We start from the raw sequence: 14,641 nt of genomic DNA on the forward strand, positions 1-14,641 counted from the left end.
TCCTCCTCCCCGACTCCTCTTGTATCGTCCTGTCCCCAGTCCTCCTCCTCAACTCCTCTCTTGTCCACTTGTCCCCAGTCCTCTTCTCCGACTCCTCTTGTATCCTCCTGTCTCTAGTCCTCCTCCCCAACTCCTCTCCTGTCCTCCTGTCCCCAGTCCTCCTCCCCAACTCCTCTCTTGTCCTCCTGTCCCCAGTCCTCCTCCCCAACTCCTGTCTTGTCTTCCTGTCCCAAATCTTCCTCCCTGCATGCTCCAATGTCTGTTGGACTTACCTCACAGAAGAAAAGACGAAGGAGGACAGCAGACACAGTTGGTATGTGTGGATTTGTCCGTCTCTCATCATTTATAATAATCTTTGTTAAAAGTCTTGGTGAGCGTTGAAATACAGTCTCCTCCAGTAAACAAGCATAGTGGCTTTTTGGTATAAAAATCATCTAAATAAAATTTATCTGAATCTTATTGAGGTCACTCTCTCCAGGAAATCTATTAATACATTTGGATTTTAACAGTTTGAAGATTTAAATGCACAGGGATGCTTTTATTAAAAGGGAACAAAAATTAAACAATTTGTTTTTTAAATTGTGTTTCAAGTTGTCCATTTAATTTTCAATGTTTTTTTAACAATGACCATTTTCCCCTACAAAAAAATTTTGAGGCAAAGAGTCAGGGAGGTTGGTTTGAAAAAGTGTTACAAATGTTTCACGATAAAAAACTAATTATGAAAACATATAAATATCCCAACATAATTATATCTACATGTGTTATTGTGGTCAGGACACAGAGGCAAAGTGGTGCCTGCAAACTTTTAAAGTCTATATGAACTGGATGAGGTAATGGCACGGAGCTTTCAGTCTTATTTGTGAATCTGGCAAGAAAACATGTATGAAAACCATTGCAATATTTTTTTAGCAACATATTTGCTTGTTGACCCGAGAAACAAGCTTCTGATTATAACAGTGGGACTACTACTTGCATATATTGGCCTATAAGTGCACCTTGCTGTGCATCTGCCTGTGTGTCCTCGGCTTAGTGTCCAGATTTTACAAACAAGAATCAAATAACACTCAACAGTTGTTTTGGTGATTTCAGTATTTCTACAAAACAATTACATGATTGCAATAAAATGGGCCTCATTCACCAATTGTTCTAAAGAACAAATCGAATTCTGTAATTTTATCTTATTGACCATACCGGCTGATTGAAAGATAAGACGGCTCTTCTTTGGGGGGTCTGTTTGATTGTATTTTTGTGGTTTAGACAAATGAAGGAAAGGCTAAAGAAAAGTTTCTTAATTTTATGGTTTGTCTTTATGTCTCTACTAGGGCTGTGTGGAGGTCTTGGTGCAGTGGCATCCTTGCTCTGGATGGTATGTATGTTTAATGTATGTATGAAGTTTTTACCTGTAAATATGTATTGTGGCATTTACCTGTATTGTACAAAACACTCAAAGCAACTAAACAAGTTCTTATTTTATATCTAAAGTTGTATATGTAGATGCTTACATCAATAGGTCATAGTACTGTCTTCTTTTACATAAATCCACATTCTAACATGGATATGATTACACCTGAAGAATTTCAACCCAAATCACAATTAACTCTTACCTAAATATTGTAAATGATGCTTTACAGTGTAACTACAGAATGATAATTTATTAGATTGCTTTTTCTTTAATCCAAGGATGTCCAGATCCAGCCTCCATGACTGGTGTCCTGCAGGCTTTCGATGCTTTCCTGCTTCAACACACCTTATTCTAACCAATGGCTTATTGTACAGAAGCTGATAAGCTTTTGGATCCATGTAATGTAAATCAGGTGTGTTGGAACTGGAGTAATCTAAAACCTGCAGGACACCGGCCTTCGAAGACCGACTTTGGACACGTCCTGCTTATAATTATGTGCAATATTATGATCCCGTTTATGTTTATATGTTGTTGTTGTCTACTTTTGGAAATAGGGTTTGTACTGGAAAAATAATTTTGTTGCACTTGTTGCAATGACAATAAAGTTTTCATTCATTCATTAATGCCATATGTTCAGATTTTCATTAGTTATTTTCTACACAACTTAGCTAATTCAGGGTTGCAGGGGGCTGAAGTCTCTCCCAGCAATTAGCAGGCGAGAGGCAGGTACACCCAAGACAGGTGGCCAGTCCATCAAAAGGCCAATACAGACAGCCAACCACTCATGCTCACACTCACTTATAGGGAGCTTTTAGAGCAGAGGTGACCAAAGTCGGTTTTCAAGGCCCACTGTCCTGTAGGTTTTCAGTGTATAACTGCTTCAACACACCTGACTCAAATTAAATGCATCAAAAAGCCTATGTAGTTCTGTACAGCGACTTATTAATTGAAGTCTGATGGTTTTGGAGCAGAGACACATTAAAAACCTGTAGGATTGTGGCCCTTGAAGACCGGAGCTGGACACCCCTGATTTAGAGTAACCAATTAACCTAACATGCAGATTCCATACAGAAAAAAACATTCTTCAAATCTCCTTCCAGCTAAGGCTTTAAATGTGCTTTACAAATAAACTTGACTTGACTAAGTATTTGCTAATGGCTATTCAGATCTATTTCGTTTATGGAAAAATCATTCTTTAACAAGTGCTCTGTGTGGATTTAAAAGAAATGTCCTAAATTGATGGATGCTGGACTGGGTGTAGGGCGTGTGAACAACAAGAATATATGCATACCAGGATACTCCAAATATTCTTGTAAATGGTATTGTCAGGATGGTTCATTATGAAAACAGTTTTAATGAAACAGTAATATTTTGGGCTGCCTGTCTTTCTCTCTGTCTTGCAGTGGAATGAAGTGGAAAAACTCTTGGGAACCAAAGGCAAATATTCAGATATAAAACCCTAAAATGACTGTTATAGTTAATTTCATTGTTCTATGTTTGGATGTTGTATTATACATGGTAATGCAACTGTTGGACCATTATTTGACATTTTCTGTTTCTGTAAATGTTCAATTGGTAAGCTGTAACAGAAGAAGTGACATTAACGAGTAATCTCTTGTAGCATTCAGCTATGAAGTATGGCTTTTACTCAGGTATTGTGAGTAAAATAATGTTAATAAAAATATTTTGTGCAGACTGCATTTGCCCTGCTTTTCTTACATGCTGTGCTTTTTAGATCACCTTTGTGTGCTATTACATTGATGTACATTCAAACACAATTTAATTTATTATGGATACTTTGGGAGTAAAGAATTAGTCTATCCCAACACATGCTCTGCTGACCTAAAGAAACTGTTATTATTATGTTAAAACTGGTATATAAGATGTAAAATTGAATTACTGTATAATTAAAAGGTATTACAGTAAATGCAAGTTATTTCATGTTAAGGAGCCAAATGATTAGTAAGTTGCCAGGAATGAGGTGCCACAAAAATCACAATAGTAGATGAATAAGCTTTTTGGTTTTTCTGCTCTTCACTTCCCTGAGCCTCAGGTTTATTTACCACAAAACTCCTGGTGTCCATCACATACAATTACTTTAACAGATGACCCATTAATGTGTTTTTTTTGTAACAGCCATATTGGCTATGTGGCTATAGTTACTCCAGGTCATCGTATTTACCATGGGGACTGTCATGTTACAAGCAGACATATATCCATACTAAATGGTTAATTTCTGTTCTGTGCAACTGTTTTGGTGCAGTTTGTCACTGCTTTGGTTAGTATGTATTACCCTCATGTTGTTTTTAATATTGATGGCGGTAACCATGTAAAAAGATCCGATTTGGTCGTTATCACTCCATTAAATGGGCATTATCAGTGGTCATCAGCCCATTCGTAAGGGACCATAAGGCAATACTATGCCTCCTAGCAGGTAGGTCGTTGTCATATATTCACGCCACTGATAAGCTGGACTGAGACTCCCGATCCAGTTCGAAAGGTGTCAAGTTTCAAATTCTCGGGATTATGGCGCAATTTCTTGTCGAACAACGTAAATTTAAGACATTTAAATCGTGACTATATAATATATGAGTGCAACAACAAAGAAAATCATACCAAATGGACCTTTAATGAGATACCTGAAAGAAAAACTGTCTTTTAGCCATTTCAACCAGTCTTTCATTCTCAGGTCTCGCAAGATCGTTGTTGCCGTGGTTGCTATGGACGCTGCTAGGTGTATGGTACGTTCCAATACTGTGATGGACTCTCTGCCGTCAGTTGGCTGCGTTCCATACCAAATTACATTTTTTAAAAATCATGTTTATGTATATATCCACTATAATGTTGCAGAGCATACCTAATCTCTAAATTAAAAAAGGGATTTCTTTTTTTTTCAATGTGCAATTATATCCCATAAAGCACTTTTATATATACTTTTACAGGATTTTGACTTGAAATTTAGAAACACACTAACCTACAGGGGTTGTAAAGAGCATGTTTGTATTGTATATAATTCAGCATTTCCATCTTTTAATTGGATGCAAAACGCTTCTATCCATCAATCTATTTTCTACCACTTATCCGGGTCGGGTCTGAGGGAAGCTGCCTAAGTGTGAAAGCCTAAACCTCCCTCTCCCAGTCCACATTTGCCATGTCATCTGGGGGGATCCCAAGGCAGTCCCACAGGCCAGCCGGGAGATGTTGCCCCTCCAGCGTGTCTTGGGCCTTCTCCAGGGTCTCCTCCAGGTGGGACATGCCTGGAGCACCTCACCAGTAGGCATCCTGACCAGATGCCCGAGCCACCTCATCTGGTTCCTCTCAATGTGGAGGAGCAGTGACTCTACTCTGAGCCCTTCCCCGATCACAGATCACCTAGAGTGTCCTGGAGCCAAGTGCATATGTGGACACTCTCATGCCTGAACATAGTGTGCATTATGGACAATCCCTGATGAGCACAGAAGTCCAATAACAAAACACCACTCGGATTCAAATCAGGGGGGCCGTTCCTCCCAATCACACCCCTCCAGGTCTTACATATACATTTTGCCAACGTGAGCATTGAAATCCCCCAGCACCGCAAGGGAGTCTATTGAAAATAGACCCCTATAACATAAGCAAAACATTTAAAAACCACAGTTCCCTGTAGCAGTGCCATGCATCTGAGAACAAATCAGTGTCATTATTGTAATTCTTTAGATTTCCAGAAGCTAAAAAATAGGGTTACAAAAACATATATTACATTAATAAAATAAATAATAAAGCTGAACTGGTGATTACACTACTACTAGATAATATATGTTGATAGAGGCTGGTAAAGGCTGGTAGTTTGTCTGGCTTTATAATTGTAGATTATAGGATCATACTACATATTTCAAACATATTGTACAGCCAAACTGTCAATTACTTATGAACTAGATGAGGATGTGGTGTGTAAAAGTAAATATGTAGGTGTAATTAAGATTTTCTAACCACAGTATTCACAGTTTTCATAAATAACAGCTTTTGCCCAAAGTCTACAACTGAAATAGAAAGCAGCCAATTGGAAAAGACAAAACGAAAAACCTACAGACACCTGACCGACTGCATCGGAAGTCACTTTTGTTATCCTTTAGTACCTAATCACAGACAACACAGCAAAAAGTGTGTCCTTTTATGTCACAATAGCCATCTAACAATATGTCTTTCTTTATAAGGGTATTATTAATCTCATATAGGCAACTATGTGTAAAGAAAACAGTCAAACGGCAGATGTAGCTTTTATTAAGTGACTTCATTTATAAGCAGGCTCCATAGACAGGCCAAATTTGAACGCATGTCCTCACATACAGCACTTAATATGTGATGAGAAAAACAGAATTAATAATCATATAACAAAATACTTTATGACGACACTGTTGTAGTACCAAATATTTCACATACATGTTACTGTAGCATGACATTAATCCAAAACATTTAACAAGGAACACGTAACTATTTACACATTTTATTACAGTAAAGTTGGAACACGTAAGTATTTTAATAAAAAGTGGTCTAAATATTCTTCCACCAGAGTTTAAATTTTGCTTCATGGTTGCTTGCAATGTGTGACTGTGTAACACATTAAGCACATGCACACAGCCAGTCTATACGTCTTCCTCCGAAAGATCTGAACTGCTGTCATCCTGTTGCCTTTATCTTCATCATCATCTTTGTCTTCCTCCAACACGAATAAAGATGAGTCCACATCAAAACAAGCATAGGTGCTAGCAGCAGAGCTCAGTTTCTCCAGAAGAAGGTGTCGCTTCTGCAGAAGACAGCAGCGCAGTCCCCCGTGTCCTTCTTCTGTCATACCTGTAGATGAAGCTAAAGTAAAACATAAAAAAAGTTTAAGTAAAAAAAAGACAAAAATGAAGTTGAAACTTTCACCCTGAGCCATACATTTTTGTGAAAATATCACCACTGGACTGATAAATGATTGTTTATATAACTGGACAATTATTTACTGTGGTTCTTGATGTCCTCTTCAGTTTTGTGAAGGTGGTTGTCCAGTTTGTCGAATACTCTTCTTAGATACTGATAATGCTGAGTCATCTCCTTCACAATGATTCATTCTTCCTCTTCCACACGTCTGACGAGCATGACCTGGTCAAACAGTCGCCTCTTCAAACGGAAGCTAGCAACTAAATAAAGAGAACAGAAATAAAAACAAACATTAAATATGCTACAGCATTAGAGTTGCTGGTTTTATCTGGCCAAAGAAAAGATTCGCTGCCTGGATTTAACTAAGCAAATAGGTAGGAGCCTCCTATTGAAGAATTACTGCATGGGCACTTGTCTTTCAGCTGAAACAAGTCAGCTGACTACCTGAATATACTGACTGAGCAGGTTATTACATCTTAATGATGGCACGGCCATATTCCAGGATGAAAATGTCAGGATTCATGGGGCTCAGATTGTGAAAGAATGGTCCAAGGAACACAAGATTTTTCACACATGGATCGGCCACCAAAGAGCTCAGACATGAACCTTATATTGGGAACCTTTGTGATGTGCTGGAGGAGGCTTTGTCCAGTGGTTGGACCCTCTTATCATCAATACACGGTCTTGGTGAAAAATTAATGCAACTCTGGATGAAAATGAATCTTGCAATGCAGAAAGTTATCGAGACAATTACACAGAGAATGCTGCTGGAATCAAAGCTTAAGGTGATCCCAAAAGATATTAGTTTATGACCATTTGTATTGGCGGCGCCTTTTTTTTTTTTTTTTTTTTTTTTACTGAGAACTATGCTTTTAATTTCTCTCATAGTGAAAGACAGGGTGTGGAGACAGTGAACCACAAGGTGAAAATCTTATTTTAGTTGACATCAACAAGATAGCTTTGCAAATAATATGAAATAAATAAAATGACACATAAAAGTAAGTAGAAAATAAATTAATGGCATCAAAATCGCCCAGTCATGATGGAAATGATGTATACGCAGCCACAACTGACTGTTGTAAAAACACTCAACTTACCATCTCCTTGCACATCCCAGGGCAGAATGACATCATCAGAGAGACTGCATGCTGCTTCTGTGTCAATTGTTTGACCTGATGCACAAACAGTGTTGTAGTGTAGGATCCTCTCCTTTAGTTTCTTCTTGAGATTACACAGATTCCTCCGTTTGCGCAGCCTTGCTTGGTTACTGTCTGTTAAGATAAAAAGAAAAAAATCTTAGCATAAACCGTAAACAACACCTTGAGTTGCTGACCAACACAATAGTAAATACCATTCTGTCGACAGAGATCATGCTTCCTTCTTCGGAGGGAATAAATGATCTCATTAATCTCTCTCTGGAGGTCTTCCTGTCTGCTATTAGCATCATGTCTCTCTTATAGAGAAAATAGAGAAATCCAGGAATAAAAAAGGCAGGCTGAAAAATGAAGCCAAACGTATGAAAGGATATTTTCAAATTAATTCACAAGGGACCTTCTGCTTACCAGTGGTTGCCCAGTGTTTGACATCCTCCACCCACTGTTGTGTGTCCTCCAGAGAGATGTTCAGGTCTTGCTTGAGTGAAGATTCGCTACTTCAATTTCTGCTCGCTTTGTAATCTATTTGGAATGTTTAAAAAAACACATATTATTGCCAATTAATTTCTAAGACTCATTCTAACAGTTTACACTTTAGTGAAATATGTTCTTTGCATGCAACCATTTCCTCTAGTTTTAAGATACTAGATCAGCATTGGCAGAACAATGTAGCATGTAATGTAAGCAACATTTGTCAAATCCCAGTATTGAAAATTGCACAATATAAACATTAAATTATAACATATTCACAAACTGCAGACTACTTACCTTGATAAACCTCTTTGCCAGTGCCTTGTGGAGAAGCTCCACCTTCCGATGGTTCCATCCCATGGCAAGGATGGTTAACATGTCATAACATAATAACATAATTTAAAATAAATTATATATATATATATATGTAATTATATGGATTATATACAAATATATTAGAATCTATTTTGTAATCTGATGATGTATTAAAAGCATACATTTTTCAACCTACCTGATTTGGTCATGTACTTTGTGGTCAAAGCTGCCCTGGAGAGAAAACTATTAACCTGTTCCACCTCCTCACCAATTGTATTTCCTGCACCTTCCTGGTTTCTGTCCCCCCACGTCACCTGTTCCAAAACAAATATGTTTCTTAGCTTTACAATCATGCTCCTGACCCACGTCACTGTAGTTTATCAGAAGTATGTGTTTCTGTATTTATTTTCTTATATGTAGACACAGCTAATATTTCAAAGTCTGCTCAAGGACTTCTTTAAACTCATGTTTGGACTGTATTTAGATCAATGTCATATTGGAAGTCCATCTTTCAGAATGCCAAGCGGCATGTATAAACTTGCTTTTAACCACATTAGATAACATTTCTTACACAACTATGTGGATGCTGATTACATGCACACACAACTGTGTGGTTTAAAGCAAGTGTATCCCTAGACAAGGTCTTAGTAGGACTGCATGTAATGAACTAAATGATTTTACTAACATGGACTACAGTTTACGTCCCAATGAAGAAATGTGCCTAAAAAAATGAATATGGTGCTATGTGTCATGTGTAAGAGAAGGTAGCAATGTGTTTGAAAGACAGTGTGAACCAAACATTTAACTTGCGTCTGTACCTCACATTTGCCAGTGTGAAAACCTTAGCATGCATTACAGAGAGAAAAGGCTTCATCTCTGTAAGAGGTTGAAGCTCAGGGAACTTTTCAGACATCTTCTGCAAATATGGTCAATACCTGTAATGAGAAAGTAACAGGTATTAGTATTGTTGTAAGATATACTAGGACCAGGGATGTCACCAGTATGACCACTGTAACCAATCAAAGGAAAAAAATGTAGTGAAATAAATGACAATATATGCTTGATGTGCAAGTATTAACACTTTAGCCATCTCACCTACAGCTACAACATCTGAAACATGAATGTAAGCGTTGAAGGATGAGGAGTGGGATGATTTGGTTTTCACCTCGTCAATCTGAACTAATTCTGATCAGACAATATGGGTGTGGTCCAACCAATGAATTCTAAGTAATCATGTATGGATGCCCATTAATGTCTCATTAATGACTACTTCTGTTTACCATCCCAATATGGTCTTTAGTTTTGAGCTAGTTCTTTTAATTTTGCATTTCATCATGGTTATGATTACTTGCAAGCGATGTCCATACAAAAGAATTTTGCATTTGTAATGTCAGCCAGCTCCTTCTGTAGGAAGAGTGGGTAGGCATAAATTTCACCACAGTAGTGGTTCAAGCCTTGCAGCAGGACGCCATGTCTGCACACAGCTATTTCCAAGCCCTCCTCATCCACCTTGGCCCGGGACTTCTGTGACGTTTCCCGTCCTGCAGTAAATGTTGCCGGCCCGCAGACATCATGACCAGTCCTCTGAAAGAAGATATAATGTGTTACATACATCCCTGACACAAATAAATTTTTTTAGAATAAACTGAATAGATCCTTACAGTTTTCATCTGACTTCTTATCTGATCAACAAAGGCAGACACTTCTGCATCCTGTCCATCGAAAAGTGATGGTTCATCTGTCCTGTTAAAAGGATTTTTTTGACAACATAATCAAACTAACCATCACTCAAAACTTTGTACTATCTCTCCAACATGTGTGTTAAGTTATATTGTTATAAAGGCTAAAAGTTCAAATATATACAATATCTTTAAATTACTGGCCATGGAACGAGCTGTTCCTAAACAGGCCAATCCTATTAAAAATATAAAGATTACTTAAGGTACTAACAATATGAAAATGTTGCTGTCATTCATTTAAAATATTATGTTAACTCATAACTCATGAATCCTAACTGCAGTTACTGCTAATCATATGTAACTACAAACTGTTTAGGATCATCTTCATTCAACATTTTCAAATTGACGACACATTTTTGAGATTCCCAGAACAATTACAGTTGTTTGTTCATGGTAAGTTTCAGTATAGCTAATATATCAATTATTAAAAATAAAAAAAAACTATTGGACTGACCCTTTGGACTTTCTGAAACAATAATGTTTTCTATTGCCATCCACAGATATAGCAGCATATCTGGAGTACAAGCTGGACACTTGAATGGCTCCACCAGGCACAGATCTTCTTTTTTGTAATTGCAGAAGATAAATTCTCGAAAGACTCTGTGGAATGTGTCACTGCAGATTAGTGATGCGCGGGTCGGGTTTTTTTCCGACCCGCGGGTCCCGCTCTTTTTAAAAAATTGGACCGCACCAAACCGCCCCGCACCTCCGCTTCTATTTTTTTAACCCGACCCGACCCGCCCCATTAAAACACATGTTATGATATTGACGAATGCTTTTATTTAGTCTGAGAAAGGTGCATATGGTCTCCTAAATTGGCACTGGAAACTGGCAACACAAAATGTATTTTCAAATGAACGTTAAGCCTATAAACATAAATAGGCAAATAAATAAAGTGTTTTAAAGCGTTTAAGTGTTATAAAGCACATAGCCAATGCTGCTGCTGTTGTCTGCACTGATTACCTCGTTGAACCTGTCCCAAACCTGTGATTTAGCCATTTGACCCTCTTTCTTCTTTTCAAGGACGTAAACTCCCGAACGAATGCTATTCAACACTTCTTCTTCCATCTTTTGTTGCTTGTCTGCTTGGCGCTTTCTGCACGTAGTCTGCGTAGCCTACTACGTGCCTACGTGGACATTACGTTACAAAACGTGACCTGTGTTTAAATAACTGATAAATATTTTGTCTTACATATTATAGTTACAAAATGTAGACACTGATTAAGGTCTTTATTTTCAGTTTGACAAAAAATAAAATTAATAGATAGAACTAGATATTTCAGAATAGTAAACCACACCAACCCGCCCCGCAGTGAAGCGAAAATTCTTTGACCCGCCCCAACCCGAACCGCGGGTAACCCGCGGGACCCGCGGGTTAGGAGGCGGCCCGCGCATCACTACTGCAGATGCTGCCTTTCTGGAAACAAGAATAGTAGCATTTTGGTCAGTTTAAGACGTGGAAGTTTGGAATTAAAAACATTTGAATGACAGAGCACCTACCCGTCCTGTACTAAGGGCTCGATGTTCAAGCATTCTGATAAACGCTTGCTGTGATAAAGCTGGGCTGTCTAACTTCATCTGCTGAAATGATGTGAACACATCAAATTTGAACAGCAACTGGAAGCTTGGGGTTGCAGGCCAATATTTGAGGCCAAGGAAATCACTCATCCCTGGGGTCCATTTGGAGGAACAAAGGGGACAGCACACAGCAGGCAGAGGCTGTATGGACCTGAAAAAAATTACACTTTCGGTCAGTCAGTATCAGAATTAAATAAGATCTTCATTATAATATGTTAAGAAATGTTAAGAAATATGTTCTCATTTTGTTTGTTTTGACATCATGAATGATACCCCTGTATTTGATTTCTGACACGGCTAATGAGGGAATCCTCCACACGTGCAACAATCAATAAAACAGGGTGTGCCCACAGGTGCGGGCTCCCACTCTAACTCATGTGCGTGACGGAGTCCTGTGTTTTTTCATCACGTTGAACACTGCGCTATAATTAGATTCTGCTAACATAATATATCATCATAATAATAATTCACTGTTAGGCTTGACCTAAAACTTAATCTTCTTATGGGTTAAAAACAGTCACAGAAAGTGACAACATGTTTCTGGTGGACTGCTGAATCGCATGCTGGACAGAGATACTGAGTTCCTGAAGCAACGCAGCCCAGGCACCGGATCACTGCCCCAGCTGTTTTGCATAAATGACAGCAATGCTCTATTGCTGTCTCAGCGGCAAATTTGCTATCCAACAGCTCTGGCACTGCAGTTCGGAACTTTTTTTCAACAGCGGACTGTCTTTTAGTCCATGTAGACATGGCAGGTGTCTCCTCCACTTGGACTGATGCAGGGACAATGACAGAGTTCACGAGATCCTTGAGTTCCTGAAGATGTTGCTCTAAAGAAAAATATTTAAAGAAATATGATAATGTAAAATACAGAGACAGCAATGTATTTTAACAAAGAAAAATTATCTCTTAGATGGCTTTGTCACTGAGTATGCATCATAATAGTAGGCAGCAAGATTGATATTCATAGTTTAATGGTAATTCTAAAGATACAAGCTTATTTAAACTATCAGAGTTTAATATGCATACCAAGATTTGGGTGCTCTGAAGGATCATCATCAGTCTGTGACACCTCAGCTTCTGAAAACTGACTAGTGTGGCCAGATTTAACTGTAAACAGATTAATGTTCTGGATTATGAGAAATAACTGTGACTGGACATCATAAGACTATATCAGATATGTCTTACCAGATTGAGTTTTTCTCATACGTTGCGGTATAATCGTCCCATCCTGTTCCCGCTTCCTCCAGGTAACATTTGAGCCCCCTGCTGTCTTGCGCTTTTTTTTCGTTGGGGGCTAAAAAAACAACAACAACAGAAACAAAAAAAACAAAACAAAGATCATTAATTTACCTTTGCTTGGTACATACTTTTTTTCAGGTCTGCACAGAAGTTCAGTTAAATGAAACAAGAGAATGATTTACATAAAAAATAATAGAATAAATGAAAACTTACTACTTTTGATGACAACTCGTCTGCCAGGTCTTTCCCTGCCTCCAACCACTGTTTAAAGGACTCAGCCATCTCAAGACAATGAGTCTTGAGTAATTATAAATTGAAATTAAAGTGCTAGAAATAAAAAAGAAAAAACAGGTGACCTTAAATTAGTTTTGAAACTGTGTCTTTTACTTTTATCTTTCAACCATAAAGAAAGTTGTGTACTTCATCTAGGTACAATTTGAAATTAGCAATAAAAGGAACATTTCTGTTTTGACTGGTAAATCTTGCCAATGGTGCACAAAGCTTGCAGAATTTATTTTATTTATCTATTTTTGGTCAGTTTTCATTGAGGGGTGATGGGTACAAAATATTAAAGCTGAATTTAAGGAGTATTGATACATCAAATGAATTTTGATGGTGTAAGGGAAAAAAACATTTAATCATACTGTAAGTAATATTTTAACCCTTTTCTAAATTTTTTTGTTAGCACTTGAAAGAATTACTAAAATGTGCTTTCAGGTATCTGTTTACACTAGTGGTCACTATTCAAAGTGCAAACAGGTGACACTCGTGTCTGGTTGAGGTATTATTTATTGTGCAGACATATTTCCCAGTTAGATTATTGATTTTTTTCATTTTTATTTTTTTAGCTTCATACTTGTAAGCTAGCAAAGCGCCTGTTAAAGTTGCATGCCTTAGGCCAGCATTCACAAATGATCCTGGCAAAGTTGTAGTTAAAACCTTACAATTAACTAACTTGTGGACGTCCGAAATGCAACCTCTTCAATAACAACAACAACAATAGTAATAATAATAACATAGACAAATAAAGCTAAATGCACAAACATGCTAGTCTTACCTTTTTTTTTTTTTATATATATATAGCTTTTATTGACAATTGTTCAACACAATTCTGCTAGTCTTACCTGTATCACGAAGTTCAGCAATGAAATTACGTCAAACGAGGGCACCGTTATCTTGTGTCCTCGGAATGCGTTACTTTTTTTTTTTTTTTTTTTTATTTTATTCAAGTTTAAAGTATGACAGACAATCAGAACATTGAAATAGGCCCTGGTTGACAAAAAAATACAAAGATAAAATTATGAAGACCTTTTACATTAAAATAATACCATTGGATACAAAAGACAAAATAAGACTGAACTAAATTTAAAAAAAAAAAAAAAAAAAAAAAAAAAAAAACATAAATACTAGGCACTTGTTACTCGGGGGTAATTGAAGCTGTCTGTAGATAAGAAAGCGTGCGTTCACTTTTTTTGTTTGACATCAATTTCAAGGTATCAATGTAAATTTTAAACTCATTCATGAAAACATTAAAGTTTGGGAGGGATCTGGAAAATTTACATTTGTGAATATGAAATTTGCCTATTAAAATCATAAGGTTTAGTATGAAGCTAATTGCTTTGTCACTATGACTGAATTTTGAGATAATGTCTATGGGTCTAATTGTTATATGTTGTTTAGTCTTACTGTAGATAAATTTTTCCATATCCCTCCAAATAACAGATGATGTTGAGCAAATGCAAAACAGATGTAAAATGGTCTCTGGCTCATCACTACAAAAAGTGCACTTTTCATCAACCTCAGCAAACCTAGAAATAAGTGTGTTGCATGGGTAAATATTA

At 37.3% G+C, this 14,641-nt stretch overlaps 3 long non-coding RNA genes across 4 annotated transcripts; 1 reads left to right on the forward strand and 2 right to left on the reverse strand.

Moving 5' to 3' along the window:
* The first annotated feature begins 143 nt into the window (after nt 1-143).
* LOC121644371 lies at nt 144-3,097 on the forward strand. The gene is made up of 3 exons (XR_006011258.1): nt 144-313; nt 1,323-1,366; nt 2,806-3,097. It is a non-coding gene; the product is annotated as an uncharacterized LOC121644371 (long non-coding RNA).
* Nucleotides 3,098-7,502: 4,405 nt separating this feature from the next.
* Nucleotides 7,503-8,308, reverse strand: LOC121644376. The gene is made up of 4 exons (XR_006011263.1): nt 8,224-8,308; nt 7,864-7,977; nt 7,653-7,754; nt 7,503-7,572 (listed from the first exon to the last, which is right to left on the reverse strand). It is a non-coding gene; the product is annotated as an uncharacterized LOC121644376 (long non-coding RNA).
* Nucleotides 8,309-12,374: 4,066 nt separating this feature from the next.
* LOC121644375 lies at nt 12,375-13,961 on the reverse strand. 2 transcript variants are annotated; one of them, XR_006011262.1, is made up of 4 exons: nt 13,925-13,961; nt 13,014-13,127; nt 12,768-12,855; nt 12,375-12,668 (listed from the first exon to the last, which is right to left on the reverse strand). It is a non-coding gene; the product is annotated as an uncharacterized LOC121644375 (long non-coding RNA). The 2 variants fall into 2 exon arrangements; XR_006011261.1 differs by having other exon boundaries at nt 12,747-12,855.
* Nucleotides 13,962-14,641: the final 680 nt, after the last annotated feature.

The sequence above is a fragment of the Melanotaenia boesemani genome, chromosome 8 (genome assembly GCF_017639745.1).
Source record: "Melanotaenia boesemani isolate fMelBoe1 chromosome 8, fMelBoe1.pri, whole genome shotgun sequence".
NCBI lineage: Eukaryota > Metazoa > Chordata > Actinopteri > Atheriniformes > Melanotaeniidae > Melanotaenia > Melanotaenia boesemani.